The following is a 19,522-nucleotide window of genomic DNA, read 5'->3' on the forward strand; positions in this document are numbered from 1 at the left end:
CTTAGCAAATTGATTTATTAAATTAAACTTTGCTGAAACCTAAACTATAAGAGACAATAAGGGTTAGGGTTAGGGTTAGGGTTAGGGTTAAAAAAATAAAATATTTTCACTGCAACATGTTTTTGTCATCCAAGACAGGCCACACAGTGTCACTGGTGTGAATCGCCACCCTGGCGTTAGTAGCACCAGCTACTTGAGTGCTACTAGCTCCCCCTTGTGGAGAATCTTCAGCCTGCTAAACCCAAGTGTGTGAGTGTGTGAGTGAGTTACAAGCCAGGTTCTTCTTATCTAGAAATAAAATACTCCTACATACTAGTTGGAACATTTTGCATTTGTAGAAATCACAGCAATTTAAAGTAGTCTCTCATTTATCTCCATACAGAATTTCATATTACACCACTAATGACCCAAAACAATTCCAACAAGGACAGTGTTTATTATATGTTGTGCATTGTTATGGGACAAATTGAACTTAACCATTCAATTTGGCCCTCCTCTCATACAGTCATAGGGGTGGAATAGCCCTGGGAGACTGAGTGTAGTTAGAATTATATGCATGGGTATTTCTGTACATACCAAGTTGGTTTAGCTGCTTTCATATTGCAGACCTTTGCTGAAGAAACAGCACCCATTCTATTGATGACTGAAAGTAAGTTTATGCCATTTCACAAAAAAATATATATATTTTGATGAGAGATATTGCTTAGTTTTCTCCAATCATTAATTTTGGGTGTTATGTGCTGCTGAGATGAACTGAAAATAATATTGACTTTAATGAATGCTTGGGAGGAAAGATGAGACCCAAGATGACTTCAAGTCTTGAAAATTCCTAGGGACAAGAATAATGACTCCAAAGTTATGCAAAAGCCAACAACTGCTAAATTATCTCATTACACAAAATCCAAGTCACTGACTGATTAGCCGCAAAAATAAAAAGAAGGAGTCATTATTATAGCGCTGTACTTTCTGACCGCTGACGGAAGAAAATGTTACTGCACTCTTGTGGACAGAATATGTACTACATGCGAGAACAACGCTTTAATGGTTTCATTCAATGTTGGTGCACATATTCAGATTCTGGCTTAACCTCCTAAGACCTGGCATACACATGTGTGGACAATAAGCCCAAATAGCAAAGAGAAATTAAAAATGCATACCAAAAAAGAGTGCGGGTCTTAGGAGGTTAATGTCACTCTCTTGTTCCAAAAAACTTGTCTCCCACGAGTCGACCTGCCACCTTCCCTCTTGAGTCGATCGCCTGCTCTAGTCTTCCACTGACAGCCCGTTTCCTTTCCCTACAACCATGTTCAGGTGACTCATGGCTGAGTTCCAGGTACCTTCAAATTATCTGGAATTACTCCTCTTCCGAAGAAGCCCTCTCTTGACTCTCTTGACAAATACTACAGACCAGTGTTACACATTCCTTTTCCTTCTAAGTTACTTGAATGTGCCTCAACCAGTCTGGCTTTAAACCTGCCAACTCCATTGAGACAGGTCTAGGTAATATTATCTAATATTATCCAAGTTCATTCCTTGCCTACTACTCGTTACCTTGAAAATGGACTGGCCCTAAACCAAGTTATAAGGGTGGGGTTGGAGCGGAGGACCAAGTGCGCCTAAATAATACCCCTCCTAGATCCCAGGGGCAGAGTACAGGGATAAGTGGGACAAAAAATGAGAATAACTCCCGTAACAGGGGGGAGAACAAAAACAAACCCGAAGGCGATTCTTAATTGGGAAAACAGAAAAGGAGCCCAAAATGGCTGAAGAAAATAAAACGACCCTTTGAGAACAGGGCGAGTGTACCGACCAGTAACTGTGCCGAATAACGAGCACAGAGAATGCCCAATCAGGGGCAATGAAATAAAAATACAACCTAGCCAAAAACAGCGTAGGCTAAACAAAAACCATGAGGCGCAGCTCAGGAATAAACACAAACCAAAATACATTTACCGGGGACAACGTCCCTCTACCGCCGGCTCACACGAGCCCAAAACAAAAATGAAAACCTTTAGGGAAGGCGTCGGTGAACCCAACAACTAAACCGAGCGCCTTCCTTACCTTTGTTCTTTTCTTTCTTTAAATTGTATTGCTTCGACACACACACCTGCACAGAACCTGATTCGAATAAACACAGAGTCTACCTTGTGCATTTACCGGCTTTGTGCTAGGGCGAACGGTAACACAGAAGCACTGAAGACCAGTCAGAACTGGCCTTAAATACTCTGCTGGGAGGCAATTCCCCTGGTGCAAACGAGGAACAGGTGTTACCAATTATCCTAGGCCCTCTGGCGATCACCACGGGTATTACCTCCCACCATGACAGGACCCCCCTACTAAGGAGTGGCCCCAGACGCTCCTTCAGCCCCCCGTCTGTGGAACTCCCGAATAAGTTCCGGGTCCAAGATGTCCCTTGAAGGTACCCAACAGCGCTCCTCCGGGCCAAAACCCTCCCAGTCAATGAGGTACTGCCTGCCTCTGCCTATGCGGCGCTCCGCCAAGATGCGGCGCACGGTGTAGACCGGGCCCCCGTCGATGAGCCGTGGAGGTGGTGGGGAAACCTCCGCCAGAGCCAGCGCACTAGTGAGCACCGGTTTCAGGCGAGAGACATGAAAGGTGGGATGAATTCTCATGGACCGGGGTAACTGGAGGCGTACTGTGACCGGGTTGATTTTTCTTATAATTTTAAATGGGCCCACGTAGCGAGGGGCAAGCTTGCGGGATTCGACCCGCAAAGGCAAATCACGAGTGGACAGCCACACTCGCTGCCCCACCCTGTAGGACGGCGCCGCCCGACGGCGCCTATCGGCCAGTCTCTTTTGGGTGGCGGTGGCCCGTAAGAGCGCAGCACGAACCTTACTCCAGGTGGCCCGGCACCTCCGAACGAAGGCCTCCGCGGAAGGCACCTCCACCCCCCCGCTCCAGTTCCGGGAACAGCGGTGGAGCGTACCCAAATTGTGCCTCGAAAGGCGAGAGCCCCGTGGAGGCGTTGCGCAAGGTGTTATGTGCGTACTCTGCCCACGTGAGTTGGCGACTCCAGGAAGTGGGGTTGGCCGCGGCTAGACACCGGAGCGTGTTCTCCAGAGTCTGGTTGGTACGTTCCGTCTGCCCGTTGGTCTCCGGGTGAAACCCCGATGAGAGGCTCACCGAGGCGCCTACCAGGGAGCAGAACGTACGCCAGAAACGGGACACGAACTGCGGTCCACGGTCAGACACCACGTCCTGGGGAAGACCGTGTATCCTAAATACGTGGTCCATTACCAATCGTGCAGTCTCCGCAGCTGATGGTAGCTTGGGCAGCGCCACAAAATGCGCTGCCATAGAGAACCGGTCAACCACCACCAGAATGACCGTCTTGCCCTCGGAGGGCGGTAACCCCGTGATAAAATCTAGAGCGATACAGCTCCACGGTCTTCCTGGGGTGGCTAACGGTCGCAATAGGCCTGCGGGAGCCTGGTGGGAGTTCTTGCTGCGAGCGCAGACCGGACAGGCGGCCACAAAATCCCGTACGTCCCTCTCCATGCCGGGCCACCAGAACCGTCGGGACAGAAAGTCCTTAGTGCGGTGTGCCCCTGGATGCCCCGCCAGCCGGGAGGCATGTCCCCACTGTAGCACTTGAGAGCGGACCCTAGCCGGTACAAAGAGGCAATGAGACAGCCCCCCCCCGGGTCTGGCTCATGGCGTAATGCCTTCTGCACTGCTGCCTCAATCTCCCAAATAACAGGTGCCACGATTCGCGCCCCAGAGAGAATTGGCTCAGGAGTGCGTTCTCTGTCAGTCTTGTCAAAGACACGTGAAAGGGCGTCTGGTTTCGCGTTTTTGGACCCTGGCCGGTACGTCACCGTGAAAGAGAAACGCGCAAAGAACAACGCCCAGCGCGCCTGGCGCGAATTGCGTGTCTTGGCAGTTTGGAGGTATTCTAAATTCTTGTGGTCCGTCCACACAGTAAAAGGATGTTCCGCCCCTTCCAGCCAGTGACGCCACTCCTCCAAGGCCAATTTCACCGCTAGTAATTCTCTGTCCCCTACGTCGTAGTTCCTCTCAGCCTGGGACAGAGACCGAGAGAAATACGCACAAGGGTGAACCTTTTGATCTTTCGGCGACCGCTGTGAGAGAATAGCCCCCACCCCCAGCTCAGAGGCATCCACCTCTACAATGAAGGGCAGCGACGGGTTTGGAGTTATAAGAATGGGCTCTGAACAGAACCTGCTCTTTAACTCCACAAACGCTGCTTCCGCCCGAGGGGTCCACACAAAGCGTGCGGGTGCACTCTTCTTCGTGAGCACGGTAATGGGAGCGACCACAGTGCTAAAATTTCGAATGAATCGCCGATAAAAGTTGGCGAACCCCAGAAACCTCTGCACCTGCTTAATAGACTCTGGAGTGGGCCAGTTCTTAACGGCATTAATCTTTTGCGGATCCATCTCCGTCTTACCTGGCGACACAATAAACCCCAAAAAAGAAACGGAATTTGCGTGAAACACGCACTTCTCTGCCTTAACAAACAGACGAGCCTTTAACAGGCGTGTCAATACCAGCTTTACGTGATGGATGTGCTCAGAGAGAGTGGCGGAAAATATCAGAATATCGTCCAGATAGACGAAGACGAACTTTTCTAACATCTCCCTGAGCACATCGTTGACAAGCGCCTGAAACACAGCAGGGGCGTTGGTGAGGCCAAACGGCATAACTAAGTATTCGTAGTGTCCGGAGTGAGTGTTAAAAGCAGTCTTCCACTCATCGCCCTCTTTTATGCGCACCAAATTGTACGCATTCCGGAGGTCCAATTTAGTAAATACAGATGCCATTTGTAGACGCTCGAATGCAGAGTTCATAAGCGGGATGGGGTATCTATTTTTTACAGTGATAGCGTTCAGTCCTCTATAGTCGATGCAGGGTCTTAAGCCCCCCTCTTTCTTTTTGACAAAAAAGAACCCTGCCCCCGCTGGTGATGAGGATGGCCTTATGAACCCGCTGGCTAAAGCATCGCGAATGTACTCCTTCATGGCTCTACTCTCTGGCACAGATAGCGAATAGAGTGAGCCCCGAGGTGGGGTAGTACCCGGATACAGGTCAATCGCACAATCGTACGCTCGGTGTGGGGGTAACGTGGTCGCCCGTTGTTTGCTGAACACCTCTGCTAGCCAGCTATTCTCCCTCGGGACATTATTTGGCAGCGGGAATTCAACAGCCCCTACCATCCGACCCCCATACTCACTGCCTGCCGTTTGGGAAAGGCTTTGGGTGTCCCAGTCTATACCATCACTGTCCTGACATTCGTCAATAGGACGTTCCCAATCATAGACCGAGTCCCACTCAAGCCCCCCCCCCTGCTCCTCCTCCGGCCCACCGATATTAGGGTCCCGAGGCTCCCCGGACTCCTCCTCGTCCCACTCGGACCCTATGTCAGTCTCCCTGGGAGGAGTCGAGGACATATGCATCAGGTTGGAGTGAGTCACACATTGTGAACCCCAGCAAGACACCGGATTACTCCGGTTACCCCAGTTGATACGTGGCTGATGCTTTACAAGCCAGACATGACCTAAGACTACCAGGTAAGCCGGGGACTCCACCAAGTAAAAATATATGCGCTCCTGGTGGCCCCGAACCGGGATCCGCATAGTGACCCGTTCTGTCTTGTGACGGACTACCCCGGACCCCAAAGGGCGGCCGTCGAGGGCCGTGATAGATTGGGGCTGTGGCATTGACCGAACTGGCAGTTTTTCCCGTTCAGCCCACTGACGGTCAATAAAGTTGTCCACCGCCCCCGAATCGATGAATGCCTCTGCTTTAACCACGACCCCTCTCCATGTCAATTCGACAGGGATAGTAGTGCGAAAGCTAATCCCTTTGGTCGGTCCCACTAGCGACTTTCGCTCCGCTAGTGGGACTGATCTTTTACCTTCAGAACGGGACAGTCTTTTACCATATGCCCTGGCCGCTTGCAGAAAAAAATTATCCTAGGCCCTCTGGCGATCACCACGGGTATTACCTCCCACCATGACACAAGTTTTGTTTAGTTTTCTTCAGGAACTGAATGAATATGGCACTAAAAATGTGTGTCTGAGTGTAGGGCTGTCATTAGTGGGGTGAAAGGTGGTGACGAATCTAGTGCCCACAACTGAGAATATCAAGAATCATTGCGAGAACTAGCCTTCCATCCGTCTGGCCGTGGTCATGTATGCCAGGAAGGAATTATTTATAATCTGTAAAATACATTATATAAAATATTAATTTAAAAATAAAATAATAATGATGGCATTAAAAGCAATACTTTTGGTAGTTTAAATGTTACTGTGCTACTTTAGAACCATAAAACATCAATGTAAACTATATGATCAAAATCAAGAAACGCGTGCGTCAATGTATTCTTCTTATGATTTGGGGTGCCAGGGGTTCTTGGTCTACTTACCGGCTAACTTAAAATTAAGTTGTTCATGCATATTTTCTCCACCTCTGTACCCTCCTCACATCATTATAATAGCCTACAGTCCCCTCCAAAAGTATTGCAATACACTGAACACATTTGCGGTTGAGATAAAAGATGAACATGATAAGAGTTTTAATTTCCTGGTATTTACACCAAGATGTGTTAAACTACTTAGAACATAGCACCTTTTGTATCAGACCATACAGAGAGTATTTAAGTAAATGAAAGTAAATAGCACTAAATATTTCATAGCATATCCCTTTCTTGCAATAACTGCATCAAGCCTGTGACCCTTTGACATCACCAAACTGTTGCGTTTTTCTTTTGTGATGCTTTTCCAGGCTTTTACTGCAGCCTCTTTCAGTTGTTTGTTTTTTCCCTTCAATCTCAGGAGGTGTAATGCATGCTCAATCAGGTTAAGGGCTGGTGATTGTGTTATGTTCCTGTGTTCTGTCTGTTAGTTTATCATTGTTTATTTTCATTATTCTTGTAATTTATTATTTTTCATATTTCATGTCTGGTGTTCTGTTTATATTCATTAGTCTTTGCACTTGTCTTCCCCTGTGATGTCTGAGTCTGAATGCTTACTAATCCAGTCATTCCCCTGTCTGCGTGCCCCACTATTCGGGTGTTTACGGTAGTTCCGGGGTTCAACCTTCCTTCCAATCTTGCATTCCTTACTTCCTGCTTTTTCTCCATTTCATGTTTGTACATAGCACTAATATACTAATCCCAACTAACATAGAAGTTGTACAGTACTAATTATACTAACACACTAATATGTTTGTCAAACTAACAAACTAACATTCACTAGTTTTGGGTATTTGTAATTTAAATCACTTAACTAACTTACTAACGCATCTCCAGTTTCAATTCTGTTCTGTAACTCCGCCTCCCTATTCTATCACTGATTACTTGCTTAGTTTCAGCGAAGTATTCGCACCTGTCTCTCCGTATCTCTGCCTCCTCTGATTCTCTGCAAATTGTCTACTCCCTAGTCCGGAGCCGTTTGTGTTACATGTTTGTCTTTGTGAATCCAGTCCGTGTTTTCGTTTCCCCCTCGTTATTGTCCTATTTAACCCTTTCATGTGTCTCACCTGATGTTTATTTGTTAGACCGCCCTCACTCCCATGTCCCACCTAGTTTGTCTCATTCCCCTGTGTGTTTATACCTGTCCTTTTCAGTTGCACACTGCTAGTTCATCTTGTCCTGTTTCTTGAGTCCCAAGCCTTTTATGCCTTAGTCTCCTTGTTCCCGAGCCCTTGTTCCCGAGCCCTTGCTCCCGAGTCCTTGCCCCTGTTTTTCTGGATTTCCGGTTTTGACCCCTGCCTGCTTCCCTGGACTCTTCTTTGCTTGTTTTGGATATTTGTACCTCTGCCTTGTTGGACTGACCCCCTGGTTTTTGACCGTGGCTTGTTTTTTTGACTCCGCTCTGTCTGCCCCTGCTTTTGCATTAAACCTGCTATTTCTTTCTGCACCCCTGCCTGCTTTTGGTTCTTCTGTTCCCCCTGGCATAACAGATTGACCTGGCCAGTCTAAAACCTTCCACCTTTTCTCCCTAATGAAGTCCTTTGTTGTGTTCATGTTTTGGATCATGTTTTGGGTCAACAATTTATTGCTCAACTAATCAATCGAATAGGACACATCTCAGTCACAAGAAACACCTGTCAGTCACATGTACCAATAGAATATTTCTTCAGTCTGGTGTGCCAGTGGGTTCAGCTCAGACAACCCCAGATGATATGTCTCACCTTGTCTTCACAGGCCGTTTTTCTTTTGTTTGTATCGATGTTGCTAAGATACCTGATCTGCTACTGTGTCACTATTATTTCAGTCATCCCATCCTCCCTGAGGAGAGGAGAGTAGCCTCCACATTGGGCTGCCACTCCCAGATTTATTTCCTGAAATAAATAGAATACCGAAATCTGATACCGAATCTAAGCTAGAGGAGCCTACCTCACCTCAAGACCAACATGGGACAGATCTTCCTCTTCAAGTTGCCATTATTTTCATTGTCTTTTTCTCCCTTGTCAAAAAAAATCACTTCAAATTATATGGTATAAGGGTCAGTTTATGTAGAAAAATCTGTATCACGTCTCTAACACAAGGAGAATAGGGTTGAGATAAATTGAGAAAAAAATATCCCACCCGCAGAAAAGGAAAATTGTTCTACACACAAGATAAAACGCATTGAGTTTGCCCTTGTAAGAAGGACCATTGTACATACTTCCAGCTATTTTATGCAGAGCCACACCTCCTGTTAGAGACATGCGAGAACATGGCCCTGCAAGAACATTTCTGTATTCTTATTGTAAATTTTCCATACTTTTTACACGCAAAGAGTTTGCACGAGTGTGCCATGTCAGATTCAACAAATGCTCCTAACTTTAGAGAACTGTCCTAAATGACTACCTAAACACAATGGGTCTCATTCATGAAACGTTAGTAAATCTATGTGCAGATTTGCACATAAATGTCCACGCTACTAAAAACCTACTCCGGATTCAAACTCAGATCTGATCGTAAACACGTGTGTATGATCATGAATGCCAATCCATTGTAAAGTGAAAGCGCGCTCCCGGCAATCAGCAATTAGCATAAATCCCCGCCCATGAATAGACAATGATTACCATATAAGGAGGTGTAGACGCATCCAGTCGACCTGTCAGTCATCATGGCGCAAACAAGGAAAGAGAGAGAAAGAAAAAAAAACTTTTCCGAAGCGGAGATCAAAATCATCTTGGGTGAAGTGGAGTCAAGAAAAAATATTTTATTTTCTTCTATCAGTAGTGGTGTTGTGACAGGGACAGGCAAAGCGAAGACCTGGAAGGAGGTGACAGATGCTGTTAATGTTGCTTCTGTAGACAATAGAACCATATCCGAGGTTAAACGTAAATGGTTTGACATGAAACTGGAGGCAAAGAAACGCATAAGCGCACAAAAAAAACATGCATCAGCCACAGGAGGAGGAGGCTCACAGGCACAAATATCACCTGCTGACGAGCACATCGCTGGCATTATTATACCTGGAATTATACCTGACGGAGACACCGACATGCCTCCACTGGAGACAACATCAAACCCAGATGGTAAGGTGATAATTGTTGTATCATAATACATTCTGAAAACCATCACTGATAGCTTAGTGGTTAGTATAGTTTAACCTAGGCCGTACAGTCCCACCAAACAAACAGAACATTTGTGGGGGTTTCTCTTCGGATTGAATGAAGTGGAAACGGGAAACCAGTAATGTTATATTGTGCGTAATGGTGCGTAATGGATATCAGTGTCGGAATGTAGAGCTATTTAACATTCATTTCAAGAAAGGATACGGATAACATATAGCCCACTGCAGTTTTGTATGCATCGTCTTCAAATTATTTGAATCTTAATAGCCTAAAGCTCTGTTTTATACTGTACAGCTCCAAATAAGTCAGTCTGCAGCCACCGTAATAAGATTTATTTAATGTTTCTTTCAAATGAAAAAAGAGCCACACATAAATCGAAAAAAACAAACGTTGTCTCATATTTCTAGCTGGCAAGTGCTCCTCCCATGATGTGGCTCCACCACCTGCTGCCGCCGCTGCTGTTCCTGCTGCACCCAGGTACCGAGGCCGAAGAGGTGATCCGGCTGTCCTTACGGATGAGGTCCTGAGGAATCAAGAAAGTCTACTTACAGCAGTCAACCAAATCTACACATCCCTCCAAGAAATTAACACCAGCTTGAAGGAAATCTGCAAGGCACTTTTGCGTCCTCAACAATAAAGTGTTATGTTGTAAGTATTCTGTGATGTCTGTGTTTATCCTGGGAAAACACTTATTTTCTACAAGATAATCAAGCTACTCTTTTACTCTGATAATTAAATATAGCCTATTTGTATACATTTTAAAGAGCATGACATGAAAATGAACTGAGGTAGCCTACTAAAACAGGATGTTGTATATAAATATAAAACAAAATACAAATGAAACAAACTTTTTGCAAAGCTTGTCGGCCTAAAATGTGCACAGCTTATTCAGTCTTAGCAACACTTACCTTAAAATTGCTCTACAAGTCGCTGGTGTGTCTGTATAGCAGCCGCATTTCGAGGCCCAAGAGCTGGTTCCGGAGGCAGTCGTTCCTCTGCATTGGGGACTTCAGGCAGGGGAAGGCCCTGTTTAATTGCCACATTGTGCAGGACACAGCAGGCTAATATTATTTTGCACACCTTCACGGGTGCATAAAGAAGGGTACCACCTTTATTGTCCAGGCAGATCCATCTTGCCTTCAAGACCCCGTTTGTGCGCTCCACAACGGCCTGAGTAGCAGCGTGTGCCTCACCGATCAGTTGCACATTAACGGAATGAAAGTTTTTCCGGTTTATGTAAGCAAATGCATCACAAAGAATGTGTAATCTATTGAGTTGATTTTCATAGATAATTCACAATCATGAACCTAATCTGGATCTTAAACCTGCTAATTGCCAACTAATTTAACTAAATGTATTATATTTTTAATTGTCATGTTTATATCACGTGTTTCAAAGGCATCTGCATATTGTTTACATAACAGAGCGCAATATGAATAAAAACGTAAATTTCCAGTAGTGACAAGCATTATTTATGTGCATTCTTGAATTTACACAAGCACTACGCGTGGTCAGCAGCAGGTGTAGATTTTGTTAGTAGCTACGAAAAGATCGGAGCTACTAAAATATTGATGAATGCCAAAAACCCGTAAGTTTTCCTCTACTCGCATTTTACACACAAATTCGTTCAGCTCACGTTTCATGAATGAGACCCAGTGTCTTTATTTCCATCGTATGTCTGTTTTTTTATGTATTGAATCTAAATAGCTACACGGTTGTTGGAGTGTCGCCCGTTTCAGTGGATAGTTTTGCGAACTTGCTGACTGCCCAGCAATCTGTGTCTTCATGTATTTTTGCCTCCGTGTTAGTTTTCCTGCTTGATCACTTGACTAAGACGTGTGATTTATTTAGAGTATTCTCGTTATGACCTTGTCGTTCATGGTCCTAGGTGAGCTATACCGTAGTTGGGAGACTGCATAGTTCTCTCTCACTGGCATTGTTTGCATATCTACTTCCTACTTGCTGCCGTTTGTTCGAGTTCAAGTCCTCGCTCAAGACGGATTAGACTCCTCAACCATTTTTATAGGTCGTTCTTTCGGTTGGCTAAATGCCGGGGAGTTATTCATTCCCTTTTTTTCAGTTATCCATTTCCTCCTCTCGTGAGTATCCTGTGTTTCTTTGGATACTTTTAGAACCCTTCCCGGTCGCATCTAGTCTGATGACCCCGCTCCCTTACAATCCAGGCAAAATGGTTCCTCACGCTTTCAAAGAAAGCGTGAGGAAATTTAGACGCATGGGGTGTTTAACTACTTAAATACAAATACAGGCCAAAGTGCTTTAGTATTTCAGCACCTTGGCTGGCATCATTTTTTAATTTAATTTAGGCTTTCGACACATTCAGTTTTAATCCAGTTCCAGTCTATGCGATGCAAAATATAGCATACTTTAGGGTCATTATTAAATCGGATGATATCTATTATGGGGAGGTACCACAGGTGACAAGCTAAATTCCTTTCCGCTATTAAGAATTACATTTAATGTTTTTAATTTTTTTTTATATCCAACAGCGAATTAGTTGAGAATCATTTAAAAAACATTAAAACCTCTATTGGCGGCACGGATGGTGCAGTGGGTAGCACTGCCGCCTCACAGCAAGGAGGTCCTGGGTTTGAATCCCCGTCGGCCGGGGCCTCTCTGTGTGGAGTTTGCATGTTCTCCCTGTGTCTGCGTGGGTTTCCTCCGGGTACTCCGGTTTCCTCCTACAGTCCAAAGACATGCAGGTTAGGCTGATTGGAGAGTCTAAATTGCCCATAGGTATGAGTGTGTGAGTGAATGGTGTGTGTGCCCTGCGATGGACTGACAACCTGTCCAGGGTGTATTCCTGCCTTTCGCCCAATGTATGCTGGGATAGGCTCCAGCCCCCCTGCAACCCTGTTCAGGATAAGCGGGTTAGGATAATGAATGAATAAAGCCTCTATTGATATGATTTGTTTATTTTCCAACATAAAATACCCCATAAAAGAGAAATGACAAAATGTAACACAAAAAGCTCCTGTAACTCACAAGCTATTTTGGCTAGGAAGCACCTAGTAAAGTTGCCAGTTGATCTATAAGCTAAGTTGGGGAAAAATGTTTTTGTACAGGAAATATGTAATTTAAAAAATGGTCCTTAAAGTTTTGTATATTTGGTGTATTATACTTGGTATATTTGACACAGCTGGTATAAAAACATCTAAATGAACTACTTTTTGATAATTGTTTCATATATTTTTATGAAGCTACATTATTTGTAGAAGCTGAAAATAATAATATCTCAAAATTGACCTATCCAGGCAAAATGGCCCTTTTCACCTGTGGTGCCTTGTACTTCAAGGACCTTCAAATTTGACTTGCTATGACATTAATCATGGGGAATGGTAAATGGACTGCAGTTATATAGCACTTCTGTCCAAAGTGTTTTATAATTGATGCCTCATTCACCCATTCTCACACACCAACAGCGACAGGCTGCAATGCAAGGTACCAGTCAGCTCGTCGGGAGCAATTGGGAATTGGGCATCTTGCTATACTTCATAATATAGTAAAGCAAATTAACTTTGTGAGGTACTATATGCTTGCAAGTTGATATTCATAGTAAAGGGTGAAATTGTTCCATTCAAACTCATTAAATTGCATTGTTTTTGCATTCGCAAATATGTAAACATACACACTCATTGACCCTAGTTCAACCATATAAGAAAATTGTTTTTTGATTGGTTGATGGAGTTTCAATGTGTGACTTCTGCCTTTTCTTACAAGTGCCCCCCATGTTCTGTAAAGAAACGTATTTGTCATGGCAGCTTTCGTACAGAACTATGCCCCCCCCCCCGGGCTGATCCTTTTAAGGGAAGAGGTGCATGATCCCATGAAACCCCCCCCCCCCCCCCCCCCCACCGTCACCCTTTTCTACACTGCCCAGCCTTCTCCTTCTTTGTTTTTTTTTTCCTGAGGCTTCTGCCTCGCCCCCACCCTGAGTTAACGGACCGCTTCAGCCCTGTTCATCCCCTGGTTCATGCCAGTGCCTTTCTGAGCTACAGATGGATGCATCACCCTGCCTCTCTGCACAATATACTTCCCTTTATTTTGACATCCAGCTAGTTACATGTATTACCTTTACTCAACTGTAAACTGCACCTTATGTAATAGATGTACTTATTATAACTCTATTATATCCATTCCACCGTGACACCTTGCCAGCCAGCAGAGGATGGGCTCCCGCTCTATAGCCGGGGTCCTCCTGAGATTTCTTCCCATTGTGGGGTTTAACTCACCACTGTTTGAGGATTTTTCTCCCCACTGTTCAGTCATTTTCATATGCTTACTATTTGAGGTTCAGGCCTGGTGATTGCCCTTCTGTTACTCTTTAAGTTGTCTTTGTGACTTTGTGTCTCCTGGAAAAAGAGCTATAAAAATATGCATGTCCCAGGAAACGCCATCCCAAGTATAGCCGTGGCAGGATCATGTTCTGTGGATGCTTTTTATCAGTAGGGACCAGGCATCTATTTAGGAAGAATGGACCAATGGATGAAGATAAATGCAAGAAAATACTGCAATAAAACCTTTACCTGGACAATGATCCCAAGCACAAGGCCAGAGCAATATTTGAGTGGCTCATGAACAAAAGGTGAATGTCCTACGTGGCTCAGTCAAAGTCTAGATGTCAGTCCCACTGAGAATCTATGGCACTGTTAGAGAATTTCCACAAGCATCATCCTACTGACCTGATCAACTAAATCTGCTAGAAAGAATTGGCATAAATGCACCCAAACAGTGTGCAAAGCTGGTAGACACTTACCCCAGAAGAGCAGTTACATCAGCAAAGATGGCTCAACGAAATATAAATATGTGGGGTTAAGTCACTTTGAGTTTTTCAGAAAATGTACTGCTGGGGTACATGAATTTACAATGAAAATGCAGATATTAATCCATCAATCTGCTTACTCTTGGTCAGGGTCAGAGTGAGGCCAATCTGAACAGACATTGGGTGAAAGGCAGGAATACCCCCAGGCCAGGTCCATCCAAGGGCCCACAGACAATTCACCCCCACTGATTTAACTGATTCAGGCTCTCCAGTTATCCTGATCTGCATGTTAATGGGCTGTTGGAAGAAACAGAGGAAACCAAGGATGCAATCTGCAAACAGTAAGGCCAGGATTCAAACTCAGTACCGTCTTGCTATGATGCGACAATGCTAAACACTGGAACACCGTCGGCCAAAATATGGATGTGTATCATTAAAAACATGCCTAATTTTCATATGCAATCCAGAAAAACTATTCTTGCAAATGGTGAGTGACAGTGAGCACCTGTGAAACTGTGAGCCTGTGAAACTTCTTCTGTTTCCTTATGTTTAAAGGTTTCCATTTATCTCTACCCGATCACATTTAACAATGAATAATATTATAATATATAACAATATTATATATATAAAGCCACTGAAATGAAGGCACTGGCGGCATTAAAACACAAGGAAAAACTGAAACAAAACAATGTTTTCATGCAGTATTGATCTTTATTGTTTTGAACAACCATTCTAAACTATTTATCATATTTATGTTATATACAAAAACCAGACAAAAAGACAAACAACAAATACAAATGGTGAACATCATATCAAAACTAAAACACACAAAACACAGACAAAAACACTCACAGAAATAATGGACCCTACAGATACAAATATTTTATTTGGCTGTATCTTCAAGGATAACTTTACCATAAAACATTTTTTAAAATCTACAACATACATGTGTAAAACAAAATTGATATATATGGTAATTTATCACAAAAGTTAAAATGACATTGAGATGAACACAAATAATACACAGTTTATGTCTCTGTAAACATTTTATTCAAGTACATAACATTTTTATTAATTAAAAAAATTTATTTTTGGGTCACCCTATAAAAGTGTGCCATTTTGCATCCGTAGGAATCTGAATGAACTAAAGCACATTGTGTATCTGATGATATGAAACCAAATTCAATTAATTCAAGTGTCCTAAAGAGTTTGAAACACATTTTAGTGTTGGGAATCTTGTCAAATTGGTCCCTAGAATCAATTTCTCAATTTCTATGAGCTATAAACCCCCAACCCCCAAAAAATACAATAAAATAAAATAAATTATTTGTGTCATTATGCTATTTCTGTACTTTTGCTTTTGAGGATGTATCGAATTTCAGTTACATACAAACACATCTATATCAATGCAATATAACTCATTACATGAGATACTTATACTTACCAGGTATCTAAAGTTTACACAATTATTTCAGGCTAATAAATCATTCATGAAATTGTTTCTCACCCTCAGATAACATTGCAGTAGGTTTCACTTTCAAGAAATCTTCTGGTGCTGGAACAATGGATCTTTTAGAATGTAGCCCAGTATGACCCTGAACCTGGGGCACAGCAATAAAACTACCTTTATGGAATGGTCCAGTGAAGGAACAACTGAAGCTAGAACTACAGTAGGCCTATTACTTCACAGAGAATCACAATGGTGAGGTGTCCCCACAAATGCCCTGGGGTGCATGTAAACCCCTATTGAGAGGGGAAATAAGAAAGCAGCCAGCTGAGGATAAGGACTCCCCATTTCAAATCTAGATTTTAAAGTAGAGAATATCTAGAAGTGTTGAACTATATTACAGGAAACTGGGTAAATGGTAAATGCTAACTGGGTGTATAAAGAAAAGCAGATTGGAAATTCCTGAAAAATAAAGAAACCACTAATTGACTCAGAAATACAAACTGTACGGAAAGGCCAAGGAAGATAGCGACAGGTGATGACAGATGGATCTCAAGAAAAACCCTAAAACTATGGTCAGTGACACCAGCAGAGGACAGAGGGGAAGATATGAAAAGCCGCTGCAGAAGACATTGAGAACATAATTATAGAGGTGACACAGCACGATGCTAACCTCTCATAAGCAGCAAGAATCAAAAGGCCAGACTAGAATTCATCAGAAAAATACAGAGACAAACCAGTAGATTTTATGGAAAGATGAGACCAAAATAAAGCTTTATCAAAGCAATGGAAAGCCCAAAGTGTGTGGGGGGGGGGGTGAAAGGAACAGCCCACGATCCAAAGCATACCACCAAAGCATCATCTGTGAAATATGGAGGAGGTAGTATCATAGCTTGGGTACATATGGCTGCTTCTGGAACAGGCTAACTCATCTTTATTGTTGATGTAACAGAAGATGGCAGCAGTAGGATGAACTGTGTACAGACAGATTGTGTCTGGATATGTCCAAAGAAAGCCCTCCAACCTCATCAGCTGGCACTTCAAATTGCACCAAGACAATGACCCCAAACACACGGCCTATGCAACCACAGCATTCATCAATGAAAGAAAGTTAGAAGTTTGGGACGGGCTAAGTCAGACGAGACTGCAGATAAGCAATTCCAAAAATACCAAATGTTTGATGTCAGTGTGTCATAGATTTAGTTTTTGCATTTAAGGGCTCTGCAACCAAATATAAGAATTTATTGACTTGATTTACTTATTATAATTTAATTTTCTACACCTGAAATGGGGGTACTCAACACAAAAACAGCTGTTTCTGTAAAATGGTAAAACATACGCATTCAAATACCAGGAAATATCAAATACCATGATAAAAGATGAATATCTGTACTTGACAATCATCTCAGATTTAAATGCCTTAAGTATATGGCAAAATATTTACATTTCACTCTACCATTATTATACATTTGGAGGACTCAACCACCATTTAAGGACAATAATAGCCAGGCAGAGGATTTTCTCAACTGATTAAACTTACACACAGAAATTGAGGGACAACTTAAGGCAAACAAAGCACCAGGGGCCGATGGCTACATCTCATTGTGATACAAATCATTCAGGCAGCCACTTACCCCCATGTTATCGGGATCATTTAATTGGGTGGAAGTCTGTCATTTCAGTCCCAAAAAGAGGGGAAGGATAGATTGGAGTGAGCAAATTATAGAGTGTTCTGAACCATGACCGTAAATTGTTTGCCTCTATTTTAACTAGAAGAATTGAGACATTTTTACCTGGAAGAATTAATTCAGACCAGAACAGATTTGTTGGACAGAACAGGATCAGGGCAGTCTTGCTGGGGCTTGAGGCAGTAAAGACGATATGGTAGGATATGAACAGAGTGAGTGGAATGAAAGACATTTAAAAGATATAGCAATTATGTCATATTATGACTTTGAATTGTCCCAAATAGGTTTGATTCCAGGATTCGGAGAGGAGACTAGAAAGGGCCTCACATCTCACAGCACCCTTTGAACCAGGAGCAATTTGAAAGTGTTCAAGAACTAAAAGATCAACATCAGCAGCCAGAAATCTGATTCATGCTATATGATTTGCTCCCAGAAAACACAAGAGTAAGGAAAAATGGGAGAAAGATACAGGATTCTCCACACTGGAAGGAGATCTGTGAAAGCATGGGCACTATTATAAATCCCATTTGCATTTTCAGAGCTATAGTTGGGAAGGGAAATCCAAGAGAGAATAAAGATAAGTACCGTCTCAAAATAATACTAGTGGCACCCAAAAAGGCCCACACTAGAAAATGGTTGAAACCAAAGGCAACTATGGTGGATGGCTGGGTTGATGATTTGTGATGGAGAGATTAATATTTTCTATGATACTCCAGCAGGAAAAGTTTAAAAGAATGTGGGACTACTGGATTCAGTACACAAAGAGAGTAAAATTGTAAATCGGCTGAAAATTGCCAAAATTGAAAATTGCAACGAACAGTGATTGCGGAAGTTAAATCCAAAGAAATGTAGAAAGGACACTGAGAAACTAAGTGCAAGATTAAGGAAAATAAAATACGAACAGTACCAAAAGGAGAAGAAAATACAGAGCGGGCATGCCCCAGACACCCTTTTTGGAATTTCAAAGATGGGAACAATTTCCAGAATGATCTATGAGCCTGACCATTTACACATTATCAATATGCAAGTTGTCAATAACAAGTTGCCTTTTCTATTTCGTAATCTGTTGAATTTGTTTCAATATTATTTTTAACCATTTCAAATTGTGTTGAGAACAAGCAGACTAAATTGTATACATGGATACGCAATATATAAAATGGCACATTTTCATAGGATGACCCTCTGTCTTTACAGTACATTTCAAACAATAACTTCAGCATAAAACTTAAACATGAGTGGCGAAGCAGGGAGGTCTGAGTGATCTCACTGAAGGCTGGCCCCTGTTGCGTCTCTATACACCAGCACCCCTACAACAGACATCAGCCCAATCATGATGCCCGCAAGCCTCCCCCAACACAGAACTGCACCTGACACCACCACCACAGAGGAACTCTCGCGTGTGTTCATAGTTCAGCGGTTATTCTACCTGTAATACACTAACAGAGCAGCAGGGCTCTCACCTATGGATGAGCTCTCACCTGAGCTCGTAAAACAGCATGTAGGCTGAGTTTGACCTCCGCTTCAGCACAGACTTCTGGTCCGTCGGGGTCACTCGCTCGTCATCGAATGACAGCCAGCGTCCATTGCAGTCCCTGCTGTCACTGATGTAATGGCCTGCAGAAATACACAGATTTTTCTGCTCAATGTGCCTTTAATAGGGGATTAATAATATACTGATAATTTCTTGATCAGATTGAGGATATCATATTCGGTATCTCACCGTGTCTCATATTCGATCCAATGTGGGAGAGCACGCTGGTGATTCTATACTCAGTCTAGGAGAGAGAAGGTAGAAATCTGGAGTCAGAAGAGGTACACACCAAAACCCTAACCCTAAGACCTAAGAAGAATTTGTGGGGCAGTCCCAGGAAGGAGCAGTCTTTGCCTAGTACAACTGTTCTACTCATTCAATACCCCTCCTCCTTCTTTTCATCTCTCCCTCTCTCTCTCTCCTCACCATAGCATAGCTGTCCTGCTCTATCTTGTTGGGCGTACTTCCCTCCGCAGATCTCTTCTTTTCAGCTTCAGGGGAAACCAAACAATTCCAAA

The sequence above is a fragment of the Conger conger genome, chromosome 7 (assembly GCF_963514075.1).
Source record: "Conger conger chromosome 7, fConCon1.1, whole genome shotgun sequence".
In the NCBI taxonomy this organism is placed as follows: Eukaryota; Metazoa; Chordata; class Actinopteri; order Anguilliformes; family Congridae; genus Conger; species Conger conger.